This window comes from Pseudorca crassidens, chromosome 6 (genome assembly GCF_039906515.1).
Source record: "Pseudorca crassidens isolate mPseCra1 chromosome 6, mPseCra1.hap1, whole genome shotgun sequence".
NCBI classification, from domain to species: domain Eukaryota; kingdom Metazoa; phylum Chordata; class Mammalia; order Artiodactyla; family Delphinidae; genus Pseudorca; species Pseudorca crassidens.
Genome location: NC_090301.1, coordinates 133,925,120 through 133,943,385, shown reverse-complemented (window position 1 = coordinate 133,943,385; position 18,266 = coordinate 133,925,120). Strand labels below are relative to the sequence as shown.

The following is an 18,266-nucleotide window of genomic DNA, read 5'->3' as shown; positions in this document are numbered from 1 at the left end:
GGGACTGGACACATAAAGATAGGAAAACAAGAATAGGGCCGCAAATGGGATCTCAGTGGGTCTTGGTAGAAGGTGGAAGAGGTGGAGAAGTTCTGATTTCTTGCCTTAATTCTTCAGGGTTCTTGCCTTGGTGGAAGATGGCTTGATATTCTGGAAATGTTTAGACCACAGGGTTGAGATAATTCTTTGGGCTGCATCACCCAATCCCACAATAAGTCTTTGCATTCAGTTACTAAATTCTTATCCACCTAGAAACATAATTGGAGCCTCTTTCTGAAAGCTAAACGTGGAGACAGTGTAACAACCTAGAGCAATAGCACTGAGAGATCCTGGCAGCTCTTCTGAGGCTTCCAGCGCAACTTGTCTCAGGGTGATAGCAAGAGTCCCACTTTTCACTGGCTCCAAATCCAGCTCGTCCCTGACTTACTGAAGTTACGTCCCGATAGACCCACCATAGGTTGAAAACATCGTAGGTCAAAGACGCATTTAATACGCTTAACCTGCTGAACCCATTGCTTAGCCTGGCCCACCTTAGACCTTTTCAGAGCACCCCCATTGCCTCCAGTTGGGCAGAATCACCCAAAACAAAGCCTGTCCTGTAATAAAGTGTTGAATATCTCATGTAGCTTATTGCATTCTGTACTCAGAGTGGAGAACAGACCGGCTCTGTGGGTATGGAGGGTACGGACTGGTCTTGTATCAGCTGTTCCCCCTTGTGGTCCTGTGGCTGACTGGGGCTGTGGTCCAGCATCACAGAGAGGAGTTTTGTTTTTTTTTTCTTTAGTTATTGAAGTATAGTTGGTTTACAATGTCGTGTTAGTTTCAGGTGTACAGCAAAGTGAAACATATATATGTGTGTGCATATATTTTTCAGAACCTTTTCCATTATAGGTTATTACAGGATATTGAGTAGAGTTCCCTGTGCTATACAGTAGGTCCTTGTTGTTCACCTGTTTTGTATAGAGTAGTGCATATACGTTAATCCCAAACTCCCTAATTTACCTCCCCCTGCCTCTCATCCCCACATGCTATCCCCTTTGGTAACCATAAATTTGTTCTCTATGTTTCTGGGTCAGTTTCTGTTTTGTAAATAAGTTCACATTTGTATCATTTTTTAAAAAGACGCCGTATATAAGTGGTATCATATGATACTTGTCTTTCTCTCTCTGACTAACTTCACTTAGGATGAGAATCTCTAGGGCTATCCATGTTGCTGCAAATGGCATTATTTCATTCTTTTTTAAGGCTGAATAATATGCCATTGTATATATGGACCACATCTTCTTTATCCATTCATCTGTTGATGGACATTTAGGTTGTTTCCATGTCTTGGCTGTTGTGAATAGTGCTGCTATGAACATAGGGGTGCATGTATCTTTTTGAATTACAGTTTTGTCTGGATATATGCCCAGGAGTGGGATTGCAGGATCATATGGCAGCTCTATTTTCAGTTTTTTAAGGAACCTCCATACGGTTCTCCATAGTGGCTGCACCAACTTACATTCCCACCAACGGTGTAGGAGGGTTGCCTTTTCTCCGCACCCTCTCTAGCATTTATTATTTGTAGACTTTTTGATGATGGCCATTCTGACCGGTGTGAGTTGGTACCTCATTGTAGCTTTGATTTGCGTTTCTCTAATAATTAGCGATGTCAAGCATCTTGTCACGCGCCTATTGGCCACCTGTACGTCTTCTTTGGAGACGTTGTCTATTTAGGTCTCTGCGCACACAAGAGGGCATCTTACCGCATATTGCTAGCCCGGGAAAAGATCAAAGTCCAAAATTTGAAGTAGGTTTCTACTGAATGCTTATCTCTTTTACACCATCATAAAGGTGAAAAATCGTGGGTCACATCCTAAGTTGGGGGCTGCCTGTACAGAACATAGAGCCTGCTGGATGTTTTTCTAAAGTGAATGAGTGTTGCTGAGGAGTCTGAATGGAAGAGAGCTGACTGAGTACCAGAGAAATGGAGCCCTTCCCTCATCATGCGGAGGGGGCCGGGGTGGGCAAGGAGGAGGAGGGAACCTGATCCTTACTGAGCATCAGCTATCTGCTGGCACAGACCCCCTGATCTAACCAATACCAGGTAAGTATCTGGCCTTGGAGATTTGACCATGAGCTGTGTCCTCAGTTCTTTTGGTTCCTAGGAATACAAATACGGGTGTGCACGTGTACATATTGGATGTTCCAAAAAGTAGAGGGGCCAAGCAGACATGAGGGCAGGGCGTGTGAGCTTTTGGGTGGGTGAGAGTAGAAAGAAAGACGAAGAGAATGTGGATGCGGAGTGTCAAAGAGGGAAGGTACGTGTGGTTCCTATAGCAACTGCAAAATACCAGCCGGGTCTCAATTTCAAGTTTATGTTACTCTAAAAAAAAAGTAAGTGCTTATCATTTTCCTGAGTGTTCTCTGTCGTGGTTGTAGACCAATCTTTGGGGAGTTTTTGCCTTTTAAAAAATCGAAGTCTAAATGCAGAAACGGGTGCTATCAATAGATAATGGCTAATACATTGCTGTCTTTGTTGCTTTTGTCAGTGCTTAGTGGGCAATATGTATACAGTATGATTTAGGCCCACCAGATTGGGAATCGACATACAAAATACTGAGTTAGGTCTCATCCAAATTAAAACATTCCAAGCTATGTAATTTTGCTTGGTATATGTCATGAGTTGAAGGAAATAGAGTAGTTTGGTGCTGTGTGGCTGCCTGCCTCAAAAGTTTGTCTGTCTTTTGAGTGAATTTTCTACTGCTGTGTAATAAATTGGCCCAAATTTAGCAGCTTAAGACAACAGACATTTATGATCACATAGTTTCTGAAGTTCAGGATCTGGGAGCAGCTCGGCTGGGCGCTCTGGTTCAGAGTTTCTCCTGAGACGGGGCACGCACAGGCCTGTGGCCTGGGGGCCTCAGTGCTCACCACGTGGCCGCTCCGCAGGGCTCTGCACAACCTGGGCGCTCACCTCCCCCGGGGCAAGTGACGTGTGTGTGTGTGTGTGTGTGTGTGTGTGTGTGTGTGTGTGTGAGAGAGAGAGAGAGAGAGAGAGAGAGAGAGAGAGAGAGAGAGAGAATGATCACGATGGAGACTGCCGTGCCCTGGTACCTCCTCTTGGAAGCCGTGTACCATCCCTTCTGCCAGCACATGGACCAACCTGGTGCAGTGTGGGAGTGGGCTGCCCTGGGGAAGCCTGATGACCATTGGCATTCTTGGAGGCTAACTACCACAGTTTCCTTTTGAAGGTTTTGTTTCATACGCTTCCTGAAGTTTGTACCACGGGAGATTAAAATGCAGCTGGAGTTTTTACTATTCTACACTTGAAACGTTGTGTTCTTTCTCTGCTCCTTCATTGTCAGATGCTAGGATTAATTAGCCAAATATTCAGTAGCTTTGGAAATTAGAAATTAAAATCTCGCTAGTCCCTAAACCAAATGGAACAGCTGAGCTTTTTTTTTTAACCCTGGGACAAATTGGTAAAAAATTATTGCCAAAATGATCTCCTTGATGAACAGCTTAGTCAGTCATTAGTGATCTGTGGTTTTTTTTTGTTTTTTTTTGTTTTTTTTTTGCGGTACGCGGGCCTCTCACTGTTGTGGCCTCTCCTGTTGTGGAGCACAGGCTCTGGACACGCAGGCTCAGCGGCCATGGCTCACGGGCCCAGTTGCTCTGCGGCATGTGGGATCCTCCCGGACCGGGGCACGAACCCGTGTCCCCTGCATCGGCAGGCGGACTCTCAGCCACTGCGCCACCAGGGAAGCCCTGATCTGTGTATTTTTTAAAAATAAAACTCACTGGCAAAGTAGCTGAAAAACTCTTGGAAAATGTGGGTGATGGACACAAGGCTTTTTATTAAACGCTTCTTCCTGACTTTATGTATGTGTGAAACTTTCCACAATAAAAAGATGTTTTGAAAAGGGGAGGGAGAAAAGAGGCATAATCACAGGAAAAAGTTTTCTGGAGCCCTGACATGAAGACCAATAAATAAACTATGGCATTCCAGGAGGAAGAAAACAAAAAGGCCTCTTCCAATTATAAAGCTTTGGACAGTATTTCTCTGCTTAGCGATTCTCCATTTCTCTTTTGAAACCCTAATACATTTTAACCATCCACCTGGACAGAAGGGCCCTATTCTCTTAGCTTCTAGATGAAATCTTTCTGGAGTGTCCATATGTGGAGAGAAGAATTTAGGGATCCTGAGCCGGAAGCCTGAGTCAGTGACCTCCAGGCTTCCTTCCGTCTCTAAAAATTCTATGATTCTAGTACTTTCATGTAACAGATATCCTTTGACTCAAGCATATTTATAACAAGAAGCTTCATAAATCATGTTAAATTGTAACTTCAGCAAATGAAGTCTTCTGAGAATCGCTTCTGTTCATTCCAGCCCAGTTCAAGGCTGTTGGACTTATCAGGAGGCCAAGTGGAAAAGTCAGCACAATTTGCCGTTCCTTTCTTCCTATTTTTGGCTCTTTTCCCATCCGCTGCCCCAGTTTATGAGCTAGTGTCTTACTTTCCTTTATCCTACCGTTTATCCTCTCCCATTGTCCCCTCTTTCCTCCCGCCAGTCAAAACAGGAAAAGATGGGGGCCAGTCAGCCATTGCGGAGGCGCTGATCCCATCGTTAGGACTGGATTTCAGCCAGCGTGGTACCTCTCCTCACCCTTGCATATTAGGCCTTTTTTAAATCTCAAATTGCATGTTTGTTCAGTAAAGTCTGCCGGTTTCTTAACTTCTAAAGGGTTTCTACACCTGATTCCAAGGTGGGGTGGGTGAGGGCACACCACTGAGAAACCCTCTGCCACCAGCGGGGCGTCCTTCATTTCAACCCGACTGTGACACTCTACCCAGGGGTAGAGCGCCAGACTCCACAGCTCAAGGGCCCAGTCCCAGAGGACTGGCGCCGCTTCAGACACCAGTCGCGGGTCCAGGTCGTCACCTGTGCTTCCGACCAAGTGGCTACAGATCGGAGGTCCCCGTGACACCGTGATTGGGTTTCAGGTGCCAGGTCGTCACCTGCACTCCTGACCAGCTGGCTATAAAGCAGAGGTTCTCACCACCCCCTGCTTGGGTTCAGTTAATTTGCGGGAGTGGCTCACGGAACTCAGGAAGCCCATTTACTCGTTAGATGACCAGCTTGTTACAAAGGATGTGAGTCAACAGCCAGGTGAAGAGTGCACAGGGTGAGGTCCCAGTCGCAGGAGCACGTGTCCTTGTGGAGTTGGGGCCCCCAGGTGGCACGTGCCACCGTGCACTCTGGTCTCCCACCTGGAAACTCTCCTCAGCGCCTTCTTTTCGGTTCTTACGGAGGCGCCGTCACACAGCATGGCTGATTCAATCGCTGGCCATTGGTGATTGATTCAACCTCTAGCCCCTCCCTCCTCCCCAGAAATCAGGGGGTGGGGCTGAAAGTTCCAGCCCGCTTTTCAAGGCTGGGTCCCCCAGCGTCCTCGGGTGCTTCCCCAGAGTCCCGTCATCGGCCTAACCCAGTTGTGGTGGGAAGGGGCTGGCTATGAACAAGACGACACTCACATCACCTTTATGGCTCTGAATCGTTTTCAGGAACTGAGGACAAGTGCCAAACATAACATAAGGTGCTCCCCTTGCTCTTGTCATTCAGGAAATTCCCAGGGTTCTGGGAGCTGTGGGCAAAGGCCAAGGACATGTGGGAACTATAATTAGGTCACATCTGAACGACCACGTATCCCTCACAGTATCATAACCTCCTAACTAGTGGAAAGCCTGTCCACCGTCCCTTGTCCACTGCCATTCCCTTAGGCCAGGCCTGCTGCATTGGCCCCGTCTGCCCTGGGCCCCTCTGCTTTTCCACACTGTAGCTACAATGATCTTTTCAACTTGCAAGTCTAATTTTGTCACCCATTTGCTTGTAACTCTTGGAAGGCTGTTCCGTGCACTCAGCAGAAAGTCTAAAACCCCTAAACTACTGGCCCTTACTTTCCCCTCTGCCTTCATAGGATGCCAGGCTCCGCCTCTTTCCTTCTGCTCCAGGCAGCCACGTGGGTCTCTCTTCAGTTGCCTGAGTGTACCGTGCTTCCTCTTGCTTCCGGTCTTCCTACAGCCAGATGAGGAAAGGGTAGAGCGCGTGGAAGGGGTCCTGCGCGGGGCAGTACTTGGCCTGTGCTGGGAGCTGAAGGAAGGCGCGCTGGCTGGGGGAAGGCCGGTGCGGGGTCTTGGGGGCGACGGTGTGCGGAGGGTTTGGATTTCATCCATGGTGGGCCGTTAGCGGGCCGTAAACACGCGTCCGCTTGTAGGGGCTTTTGTTTACAGCGGGACTGTGCGGAGAAGAGCTTGCGGGGAGGCTGAAGTGGCGATGAGAGGTCAGTTAGCAGGTCGTGGCCGGTCAGTGGTTGGTGGCTGGGCCTGGGCTGTGGAAGCAGATGGCTTTGGAGTGTGACTTGGAGGTGGAATCAGCAGAACTGGCTGTGAGTTGAGGTGGCAGCGGGGCCAGAGGGGTCACAGGTGACTCCTGGGTTTCTGGTTTTAGTGATGAGTATGGCTGGCTATGGGGAATCACGAAGAGCGGGTTTCAAGGGGGGAAGAATCAAGAGTTCTCTTCTGGGAACGTTAAGCTGGAGAGTCTCGTGAGACACCCAAGCGGGGAGAGGTGGCCCAAGGCAGAGGAGGTGAAGGAGCCTGGAGGTCAGGAGAGCACCCTGGGCTGCGTCCTGAGAGTTCAGGGGCTACAGATAAAGCTGCTGAGACGGATGAGATCCCCACAGGGGAGAGTGGGGACGTGAGGGGGAAGGCTGAGCTCGGAGGACTGACACGGGAAGCCAGGTAGAGGAGAAGGACCTGACGGCACCCCTGCCAGTGGGGCTGCAGGGCCCGGGGGGCCGTGTCTGCAGGGAGATGCAGAGGGCCCTTTGCTTGGCCCGCTAGGCGCCTTCCCCTTGCTGGGCACACTTCTGTCCCAGCTGCTGCACCCTTGTGTTTGAGAGGACCGGAGAGGAGAAAGAGAAGTTTAGTTGGAGTCTGCGGCATGGAGTTTATCGGCGACCTTGACGGGACGGTCTCGCTGAGCTTGTGCTGGGGGAGGTGCCGGGTCGAGCGGATTCTTAACGGAGGGAGGAAGCCCAAGGCCCTGCTGCTCAGAGGGGCTCTGTGGCGGGGGCGGCGTCTGGGCGACGCCGGCGGAACCGAATCGGCGCCACCCCAGACCTGCCGAGTCAGAATGCGCGTCTGAACAAGATTCCCAGGGAATCTGCCCGAGAGGCACTGGCACGGAGAGCCAGGCCCACAGAGAAATTGTGTCACCGGCCAGAGGGGCGTATATGTTTAGGACGAAGGTTAAGCAGACCGCGTCTGTATGTTGTAGGGGAGGATCCCGGAGGGAGGCGAAGGCCGATTGGCGATGCAGGGAAAGGAGGGTGACGGCAGAGTGCCGCTCTTGGGCAAGGGGGCAGCACGCGGTCCAGAGCCTGCGTGGAGGGCTGGCCCGCAGGAGCCCAGGAGGAGGTGGGTGTGGATGCTGGGCATGGCGGGGGGAGTAGAGGGGCGGCATGCTCGTGGCCTCTGTTTGGGGAAGCTGAGGTAAGGGCACGGGGGCAGAGTGAGCACGGGGAGGGCCTGGGGAGCCTCCCAGGGAGGTTTCTAGGAAGCGGGGAGTGCATGCCCGTTCCGCTTTGTGACCCTAAATGCCCGGCCTGTGACGCTTCCTGAGGCTGGTTGCGTGGTGTGCTTTCCCGCCCTGGCAGCGTTTTTCCACCAGGCGCGGGTGCTGGGAAGGATGGTGAGCGGGAGGGAGGGGCTGCAGGGTCTCTGCCGGGGAAGGTGGGGCGTGGGCCCGCGGGGGAAGCTGCTGGAGGCCAGGGCTGCCGCGTGCAGAGGCGGAGAGTGCTGGCGGGCTGGCCCGTGAGCCGCTGAGCTAGCAGGTGGCGGCCGGGGCTGGCCCGCCGGAGGACATGGCGCGGATGGTGGTGCCCTGCCGTGGCTTAGCTTCGGTGCCTCGGCCAGTTTCTTTCTCGAGACTTTCTAGAGGATCAGAGTGATACTCCAAAGGTGAAGTGCTTACTCAGAGCCAGGTATCGCGATAGGGCTTTTCTCGTTTCTTCATAATGACCCGGAGGATACAGATCTCCTGTGTATTTTATGCATCACACGGAGGCTGAGAAACGCAACTTAACCAAGGTCGTTAGCGCCCTCATGGCAGGCTCCAGACTTCAAGTTGAGCGGCTTTTTCTCCTGATCCACACTGCAGTTGGTATATACCTACTTTTTAAAAAGTTGTGGTGAACTATACATGACATAAAATTTACCATTTTGACATTTTTTGCACGTACAGTTCAGTGGCGTTAAGTACATGCACGTTGTTGTGCGGTCATCACCACTGTCCCGACTCCTAGGCACTTTCATCATCCCATTCTGAAACTCGGTGCCCGTTGGACACGAAGCCCATCTTCCTGGCCCTGGCCCCGGCCCCTGGCCCCTGCTGGTCTACTTTTCATCTCTGTGACTCTGACTGTTCCAGGGCCCTCGGATAAGTGGAATCACAAGGAGTTTGTCTTTTGTGGGAGCTTATTTCACTCAGTCGAATGTCTTCAGGCTTCATCCATGTTGTAGCGTATGTCAGAATTTCATTCCTTTTTAAGGCTCAATAATATTCCACTGTATGGATGGGCCACATTCTGGCTTCCATTCCTCCATCGATGGACACTTGGGTTGCTTCCACGTTGTAGCTATTGGGAATAATGCTGCTCTGAACACGGGTGTACAGATATCTATTCTATCTGCTTTTTGTTGTGCATTTCCTCTCAGGTCTGTGTTTTATTGATAGAACTTGTGCTCTAGTTGCCTCTGCATTTCTGTCTCTTGATGAGCTTTACTGATCCATGAATTCCAGGATTTCGCACCACGTTTAAGGTCTCTCCCACCCCACCCCACCCCACCCCAGGCCACTAATGGAGCAGCACAGTGTCCAGCTCAGAGTGGGGATTCTGAGGCAGGACGGCTGGGTGGCCACTCCCAGCCCTGCCACCGACCAGTTAAGTGACCTTCCTGGTCACATAGCTCTGTGTGTGTGCATGTGATGTGCTAGCAGATAACGCAGAAGTGGTGGTAGCACGTCTCTAAACAGGATCTTATTTGGGTTAGTCATTGGGGACGGGCCCGCGTACGCTAGTTCCAGACTTGACCTTCGGCCGTCGGGAAGTGAAGCAGCTCCCGTGTCTCCACGGCGGCCTGTGCAGGTGAAAGGAGCTCAGGTCTAAACTGGTGGCCCGCTCCAAGGCCAGTGAGATCCTCAGATTCCCGGGGGGTGGGGGCCTGGCGGGAGAGGTCTTTATTTCAGAAATAATCACACATTCTTAAACAGCCAGAGCTTGCCAGTTACCCGCCACCGTTTCTTATTGCTTAGCTTGTAGCTCAGCAGAGTCATCCTTCAGGGCATAAGCTTCTCAGCGTTTACCAGCTACCACTTGTCCTTCTGAGGCCTCCCAACCCAGACGGGAACTTGCTTTTCTTATCCACCACGGATTGAGCATCTCCTGAGTGCCAGGCACAGGGCACACAGGATGAACGGGCAGCTCTCGGTGTCTCTGCGGGACAGACCTCATCCAGTGCAGCCATGGGTGGTGTTGACAGGCCTGGGAGCCTGCATAGACTGGGAGGGTCAGCTAAGCTGGGCAGCGGGCTGTCCAGGAAGGTGGGGGGGGGGTGGAGATACTCAGGCGGCCACTCCATCAGGAGGAAGGAACAGCATGTGCCCAGAGGTACAGACCAGAGGCAGGTGCTTATGAGAAGCGCCTCAGAGCTTTCTGGCTTTGTGTTAGTTAATTGAGTTTGTTTGCGTTTAAGGTTGATTTTTTTTCCCCCTTTGGCGGGAGAACAGATAAAGAGATATGCTTTAGGGAACAGAAACACCTAAAACAAATTTCCTTAGGCACACGGGAGCACTAAGTTGTTTTGCAGATCTAATTTTAGAAGAAAAAAAAAACAGCAAAAACTTGGAAAGGAACTTAGATCATTTAATTCAACTTCCTTATTTTCATAGACATGGAAACTGAGTCACACCTGCATGGGAAGATAAAAATATTCTATTCCCCGTGCTGGGGGCAGTAGCAGCTACACACAGGGAGGGCGCCCTGGAGTTTCCTTCTCTGAGTCAGTACACGTGAGAAAGGCTGAGACTACAGAGAGAGACTGAGCGCTCTGATGACTGCAGTTGTTTCCTGCCAGGACCGTCACTCCTGGAGTCCCCGTTTCGTGAAAAGCAGTAAGAACATGTAAATCTACCAACTAGAGAAGTCCATACCGAGTGTCTTTGTTTGCTAGATAGATTTGCGGGAGGGCTCAGCCGCGGCCCTCGTGAGTCTGTGGCTGTGGAGACCCCTGGCTGGTTGGCCAGCAGCCCCTGGAGCTCAGGTGCTCAGAGCAGCTGTCCTGCCCTTCCCGTCACCTGGCCGTCCAGGTGCAGCTGTCCCCTGCAGGGGCCTGGGCTCCCTTCCGAGAGGCAGATCGGGTACGAGACGGCCAGTCAGAAAGGTCGCTGCCAACCAGATAGCAATCAGATGACCATAAGTGCTCATTTAAAGCAGTGGGTGAAATGATGAGACTCTTAAAGAGTATTGAAATAACAACCTTAAGAGATTAAAATTCTTTAGTGACAAATTCTCAGACCTTAAAAGCATAAACTAATGTTATCCACTTGTCAGACTTTGCTTTGAAACAGGGAAGTAGTGGCTGTAAAGTTTTTAGGCTTTTGACCATAAGTACCAGAAGTGAGAGATGAATGAATCCCCGAGTGTCAAGTTTGCGCCATGCGCTAGGTTTCATGATGATCACAGTTTGGGTAAAATCCGCGTTATTTAGGTTGCAGCATGACTTACGTGATGATAAAAGGGAAATAATCCGTGCAGTGGCAGGATACGAGAGGGCAAGGCAGCTCTGGGGCCTGCCGTCAGGGAGCTTCAATTATTGTGGAATGAACAGCAAAAAGCAAGTAAGTAGGAAAAAAGAAAGGGACTGTAGGCTGGGGTCAGGGCAGCGAGAGGCGCAAAGGGCACAGGTGCGGGATGCGAGGCCGCCTGAGGCCGGGCGGTCTGGGAGGCCTCCCTGAGGACGTGATGTGAATGTGGAAGCCCACGGGACAGGGAATCGAGTCTGAGCGCTGACTGCGAGAGGCCTGGGGTTGGGAGGCGGGCGATGGTTGGGGCAGAGTAGCGGGCCACGAGGTTGGAGAGGGGAGACCCACGATGGGAGAGCAAGTTCTGGTCCTGGCGGCATCGTCCGGGTCCCTGGACATCGGCTGTGTGAGCCAATCGGTGACTTTTCTGCTTAAGCTACTTTCACCTGGGCTTCTGTCACTGTGGACAAGAGTCCTAGACATACGAGGGGCAGAGCAGTGGGATTCCCTGGAAGCTTCTTCAGCTGTATGTAGAGTCCACGCTTTATTCATTCAGGAGGAAGTGCTTCTGTGTCATGTATTCCCCCCCTCTCCCCGGCCCTGCCTGGGTCTCAGTCCCTGGACTTGAGTTGTTTGTGTACTTTCAAAGCCAGGTGTGCTGTCACCTGGTGCCCTCGGTGTCAGGTAAGCAGCCTCACACCCAAAGGGTTTTTTTTTCTAATTGAAGTAGAGTTGATTTACAATGTCATGTTAGTTTCAGGTGTACAGCAAAGTGATTGAGGTCTATATCTATATATTCTTTTTCAGATTCTTTTCCATTATAGGTTATTATGAGAAGTTGAATATAGCTCCCTGTGCTGTACACACACACGGTAAAATTCTATGCTTTCCCAAGAGAAACAATCTTTAAAAAATTTACTTTCTCGTTTACTCGGGGCTCCCCTATTTCTGAAGACTTTAAAACTTCAGTGTGAATATATGGAGATGGTTGTAGTACTTGAATTTGCAGAACAGAAGTTAAATAGAAGAGTCTATGATGAGTAAGATTCTCTAGTTAGGAGGTGAATATGAAGAGGAAAGCATTCACTTGATGGGCTGAATGAAAAATAAAGAGGTCATCTCTAGGGATGACATCAGAGAGGTAAGCAGTGATATTTCTCATCTCCATCGAGTTACTAGAAACTCAGGAAAATAATTTTGAATCAGTCTGTGAAAAGTGAATCAATTTTCGTAAGATAGCAATGAACCATGGCCCTTGCAAAAACAAAGGTGGTAGCACAGTGTTATCTGTGAGACTGTCAGCCAATAGTCATTAGGAAATAAGAATTCCAGTTGAAGTTAGATTCATGGTTGCAGCTAGATGAGTATTCTGATTGCTGTGGAATTAAGGTGATAACTGATTCACTTCGTTAGACAGCAGAAACTAACACACCATTGTAAAGCAATTATACTCCAATAAAGATGTTAAAAGAAAAAAAAAAAGAATTAAGGTGAGAAAATGGCTCCCATCTTAGTTAATTCATCCAATTAATATTTAAATATGTTTTCTGTGATAGGTAATGGGTGAAATCGTGGTAAACAAAATACAGGCTCTGTTCTCAAAGAACTCAAAGTTTAATGGGATGGTTTTCAGTCTAGGTGTGAATTGGAATCACCTGCACAGCCTGAGCACCTAGGTTTCCATGTGCCTGAATTGGAATCTCTAAGGGAGTGGGACCCAGGCACCTATATGTTTGTCTTCATTGTTTTAAAAAACTTTTTAGTGTGGAAATTTTCAAATATATATAAAAGTACAGAGACTAATATAATCAACTACCTTGTATCTATCAGTCAGCTTCAACAGTTTATGGCTAGTCTTATTTCATCTACATCCCTACTTCCTCTCTTCCTCCTTGATAACTTTGAAACAAATCCCATATATCATTTAGCTTCTTTTGTAATGAGGTTAAATGTAGTCACTTGAATTTTTTTAAAGAATAATTCCTTAATATTATCCAATTCAGCCAGTGTTCAGAATTCGCCAGTTTTCTTGTGTGTGTGTTTGTTCCAGCTGGGATCCACATAAGGCATGTGTATCAGTCAGTTGATATGGCTCTTAGGTCTCAGAATTTACAGGTCCCCTCTCCGTCTTTCTTTTTTCTTGCACTTTATTTGTTGAAGAAACTGGGTGGCTTATTCCGTAGAGCTTTCTACAGCCTCTGTGTTGCTGATGGTGTGTCCGTGTGGTATGTTCAGCATTTTCCTGTCTCCTGCACCTCTGCTAAATCAGTAGTTAGGTTTAGAAGCTTTTTTGTCAGGACTACATCATTGATAATTATGTGTCTTTTTCAAGATGTCAGATTGTCTCTTTTTGTAATGTTAGCAGCCATTGATATTAGATTTCTTAACTCATGAGGGATTGCAAAATGGTGATAGCCCCAATTCCATCATCCCTTGATTAGTTAGAATATTTTGTAAAGGGAAACTTTGCTTCATCTATTATTGGTCACCAGTTAGTACAGTTTACATAGGAGAAGCAAGATACCTTTTTAATTCTTTCCCTTAATTTACCTTTTTTCTGTTTGTTTTTTTGCGGTACGCGGGCCTCTCACTGTTGTGGCCTCTCCCGTTGCGGAGCACAGGCTTCGGACGCGCAGGCTCAGCGGCCATGGCTCACGGGCGCAGCCGCTCCGCGGCATGTGGGATCCTCCCGGACCGGGGCACGAACCTGCGTCCCCTGCATCGGCAGGCGGACTCTCAACCACTTCGCCACCAGGGAAGCCCCAATTTTTTTTTTTTTTTTTTTTGGAGAATACTGGGGGCATTGTACATGAGGTTGGAAAATGGCCTCTCAAAGATTTAATTTACCAATTTTTAAAATAATGAGTTGTTTCACTTGTCCTCTCAAGGTGACGAATAGGTGCTTTCTTAGTTTCACTGTGAACAAATTAGATGTGTTTTGGTCCATTGCAGTTATTATCTTTATTGATCTTTAATTGTCCATCTTTGCCCCATCTCTTCAACTTGGCTTCTGAGCATGTGTGTGTGCCTGTGCTTGCACAGGTGTGCATTTAGAAATTATTATTTTTGTAGCTAACAGCATTTATTGCTAAACTACAAAAAGAACCTCTGAGGAGGGCTGCCACTTTCATTGCTTACCTTCTCGAATCAATGTTGACGATAGAACAATCAGGAGACGTTTCCTTAATGGAACGTGGATGAGAAATGTGCCATAGTGCGTGTTATGGAAAATTCTTTAAAATACGTCCTCATATTAAGGGTTTCTGCAAACTCTTCCCTCACCGTTCAATCATTCTTTACCCATTCTCTGGGCACTTCTAGGTCTCTGATTCACTGCAGGCCCTGGAGGCACACATAGGAATAAGGCGCTACCTGCCTGTCCGTCCAGGGAGTGTGTGTGAGACGGTCTACAAATAGCCGCACGTGTGTGTCGTGTCATTAAAAGGGTGGGGATGTAGGCTCGGTGCTGTCAGTTCGTACGCGCGCGCGCGCGCACTCGTGTATGCAGTCATTTTGTCACAATGATGTATAATTTGGTGCAAGGCGCTAGGAAATAGGAAGGCTGCATGTCGACTTTCAGTGCTAAGGGAGATGATGCCCCCTGAGCAGACAGTGTCACTGTGCTTTTCTTTGTCATTATTCAGCATTTACACCCCCTGCCATCCTTTTCCTGTGTTCCTTCATATTTGAGAGTGCTGGTTTTTGGGAGGGAGGGCCCTTCATGACCTAATTTAGATCGGGTGGTTCCTGATTGGGATCGCAACAGGAAGTGGTAAACAGTGGGGATTTGTCTTGACCCTTAGAATAGTGCTGCTTGTTAAAATGCAGAGTGTGATTCATAAACAATCTGTGGAGATGCTTTAAGGCCATGAAAAGCATCCTGTTCCTCACGTAAATCTCCCCTTTAGCTCTAGCATCTTACTAACGGTTCTTGCCTGAACCGGTCTTTACTCTGATAGCTGCAGAATGTGGGGCTTTTTTCACTTTCCCACCCTGTACGTTTATCAGTCCGCCTTTGGTGTTCTACTCTAAGCAGGAGCCCTCCTGTCTCCCTTGGTTTGTTTAACATTTACTCTAGGTATGGATTCATGAATCCTTTGTTTTTCAGTGGTTTGTTTTCATTACTGTCCGTAATTATTTTGGTGCTCAGATTGTCCCAGATTTAGGATTGTCTTCCATTTTGATGATGTAAAGGACTAAAAACTTGAATAATATTCTAAGAGACTTACATATTATGATTATGGCCTATTAGTAATATCCAGGTTACCACCTTCAAGTCATATTATCTGGAGAAAAAGTGCTAAGTGCAATTCTTTGCACGTGTACAGTGTTTGATCATTTCCCATGTGCTTTTGTGTACCATGTTACCCAGGACAGATGAATTTTATGAGGACTGAAGAGTACTTTTTTTCTACCTTTTCAAATTCCCATTTGATTTTCATGACAACCCTCTGATACAGACAAGGTTGACTCTACCTACTGATTTGTTCTCTCCCAGCTTAAGTTGAACGCAAGACTAATGACTGTATTAGCCCATGGGATTGGGGGGCAGTAGAAACCACACACATTTGCATGGTTCCTGTATCTAGACCGTGATTTGCTTTCAGAATGTTGCTTCTCAGGGGAACATGTGTTCTTGTGTTTGAATCGGTGCTTGGTGGTGGAGAGCCCCCTCTAACATTAGTGTGTCCTATGGAACGTCACGTAGGAAAACCATTTCCCGGCTCTTCTGTCTCCTTGCCAGCCACCTAAATGAAGCTGTCTTGGTGTTCTGTACGGGAGGGTACGTGTTCATTCTTACCCCACGCCTTACAGTTAGGTTGGGCTGGGGGACCCACCCGCAGTGGCTCCCTGCTTTCTCTAGGATAGGTTTCTTCAGACAGCGTTTTAGGCTCATTTGTAGATGAACAATCTGTCTTCTGAGATGCAATGCCCCGTCACTTCCCCACCCCATACCTGCGCTTCCATGTCACGTGATGCCGGACCCGCCAGGACGCTTCATGCCTCTGTTGCTTTGCACGCCTTCCGTTATGCGTGGGAAGCTTCGCTCTCTCAGCCCCTCTGCTGAGTGAACTTGGACTCCATGTCGAAGCCTTTCTGGATCTTCTTTTCCCAGAGTTCATCATGCTTTCCGTCAGACCTTGTAGCGTCTTTATCACTGCATATGGGCAGTTCTATTTCCATGCTTTGTTTATACATCTTTCCTTAGGAGATTGCGTTTTCTAAGGGCAGAGATGCACAGCTAAGCACAGAGTAGTGTTTAAATGGTTTTTTTGGACAAAAACGAAGCCACTATAGAGCTTTCCAGTCGGTAGGTAGTAGAGACGTATTAAAGGGTGTCTGTTGGTGTGTCTCCCAAGTCCCCGATGAAAAACTTCTGACTGTAAGGTGTGAGCCTGCCAGGACTTGGCGTTATGGGCCCCGATTCCCCTTGTTGGAAGGTCTGTGTTGTGGCTTTTGTGTACTGGCGATGAACCCAAAGAGTTCTTGGAAGAGATTAAGAGGTTTGCAAGCCCCTCGGAGATGGTTCTGGGAGAAGTGTAATTGCTTTGTAAACAATGGATGTCTGCTGAAGTTAGGGATGGCATGTACTGATGTCTACAGTTTCCGTGGAAACACATCAGAAAGTAAGATGGGCTGATGGGTGGGTCGGGGAGGCCCGATGACTGGGTTTGTGATGAAGCAAATGGAGTGACATGTTGATGGTAGAATCCAGGGCTGCGAATATGGGTTCACTGTGCAGCGCTTTCTACTTTTCTGAAAACTTGGAACTTTTGCTAATAAAATGTTCGGGGTAGGGATAGCTGTGTTATTCTTTAAGAACATGTTTATGGGCGAGGCACATCTGTTATAAACATTAAGTTGTCGACGTGACATTCCTGAGCCTCACTGACTTGTTTTCTTCCTGGTGTTTCTCCTCCTCTGCAGCTGCCTCCTTCACATCTCAGTTCTCCCTGTAAGAGCATCCCCTGACCTGCTCTGATCTAGATGTCCCTCCTCTGTGACCCCAGAGCCCTTGGATACTTCTGCCGTAGAATTTGTCAGCCATACTATAATCGCCGACTAATCTTCTGTAACTAATCACTGGACTTTGAGTTTCTGGAGTGCAAAGACTGTTTCTGGAATGCTTTTGGCACAAGTAACAATAGACTCAGAATGGTCTAAACAAATAGGGGTTTATCATCTCCGGTTCAGGAGCCTGGAGGTTTGCAGTTTCCAGGATCGGTCCAGGCTGACTCTCCTGCCTTGCCCTCCGCGTGTCAAGTGCTCACGGGTTATACAGACTGGAAAGAACCACCATGGTGGTTTCAGTTTTTGAGCTTTGAGCACAGATATTTTGGCAAATATCTGTGGATTTGTTGAACAGTCTTCAATCCATTTATTGTGGTTTCTTCTAGGGAAGCTGACTTTGTGTTTTGAAAATAACAGCTCAGAGTTAGATGTCTACGTGTGTTTGAAAGCACCCCTGCCCCTAATCTGGAAAAGGATTTCTCCATTTTCATACAACTCTAATAATTCATGGAAGCAAGGCTGCTTCGGAGAAATCCTGTGATGGGTTGGTGGTCTGGAGTTTCCAGCCTCAGGCACTGACCTCGGCCCTGTGGTGGCAGCTGTGGACCAGAAATTAGGCCCAAAGCAGCTTCGCCTTCCTGAGCCTTCGGGGGAGGCCGGCTTCTCATCCCACTTACCCTATTTTAGTCACAATTCAAATGTGCTTAATTATCTAGTTAATTGCTTAGAAGGCTTATTAAAAAGCACGTCATTAGAAAAGGGAGAGTGGACAGAGGGTCCAGCTTGAGGGGAGCCAGCACACAAGTGATCCCACCCAGAGCAGCGGGTCACACGACTGGTTTCCATAGTGATGATGATCCTTGAATCACCCGGGAAAGCTACGAGTATGGTCAGTCTTCACTGCTTAAGAAGACAGGTAGCTATACTACGTGAAAAATAACATGCAAAACTACATACGTATGATCTCAGAAAGATGTTAAATATAGGAATATATGGATTAAAATATAAGAATATACAGATTAAATTACGGGCAGGAAGTAACGCTGTAATACCGAATATCTCTGGGTGGCAGGATTTTTCTCTTATTTTTTAAGATAGTTTTGTGTATTTTCTAAATTTTCTACTGAGCACCGAAGGGGGGGTCAGAATATGTCACCCCAAAAGATGCCACTTTGACATGAGGATTATTTTGAGCTGAAAGCAACTGAAAAGTAACAGACACAAAGAAAAGTTCTCCCTTCCCCTCTCCACCAGGAAGGGCGGGGCGATCCTTAATCACCCAGAGGAGGCCCCCGAGGAATCGTGGTAACGCCCCTTGCTCACAGCCCGCACCCTGCGTCAGTTTCCCCCTCCCAGAAGTGCAAGGCCCCCTCCTTTGTCTTGTCACTTCCCTGCAGCATTCGTTGTT

General features: G+C 48.2%; 1 protein-coding gene across 3 annotated transcripts in view; it reads left to right on the top strand.

The window, feature by feature from the left end:
• RALB (RAS like proto-oncogene B) overlaps positions 1 to 18,266 on the top strand; it is a 40,994-nt gene that overhangs the window by 1,822 nt on the left and 20,906 nt on the right. The gene's annotated exons all lie outside the window — the stretch shown is intronic.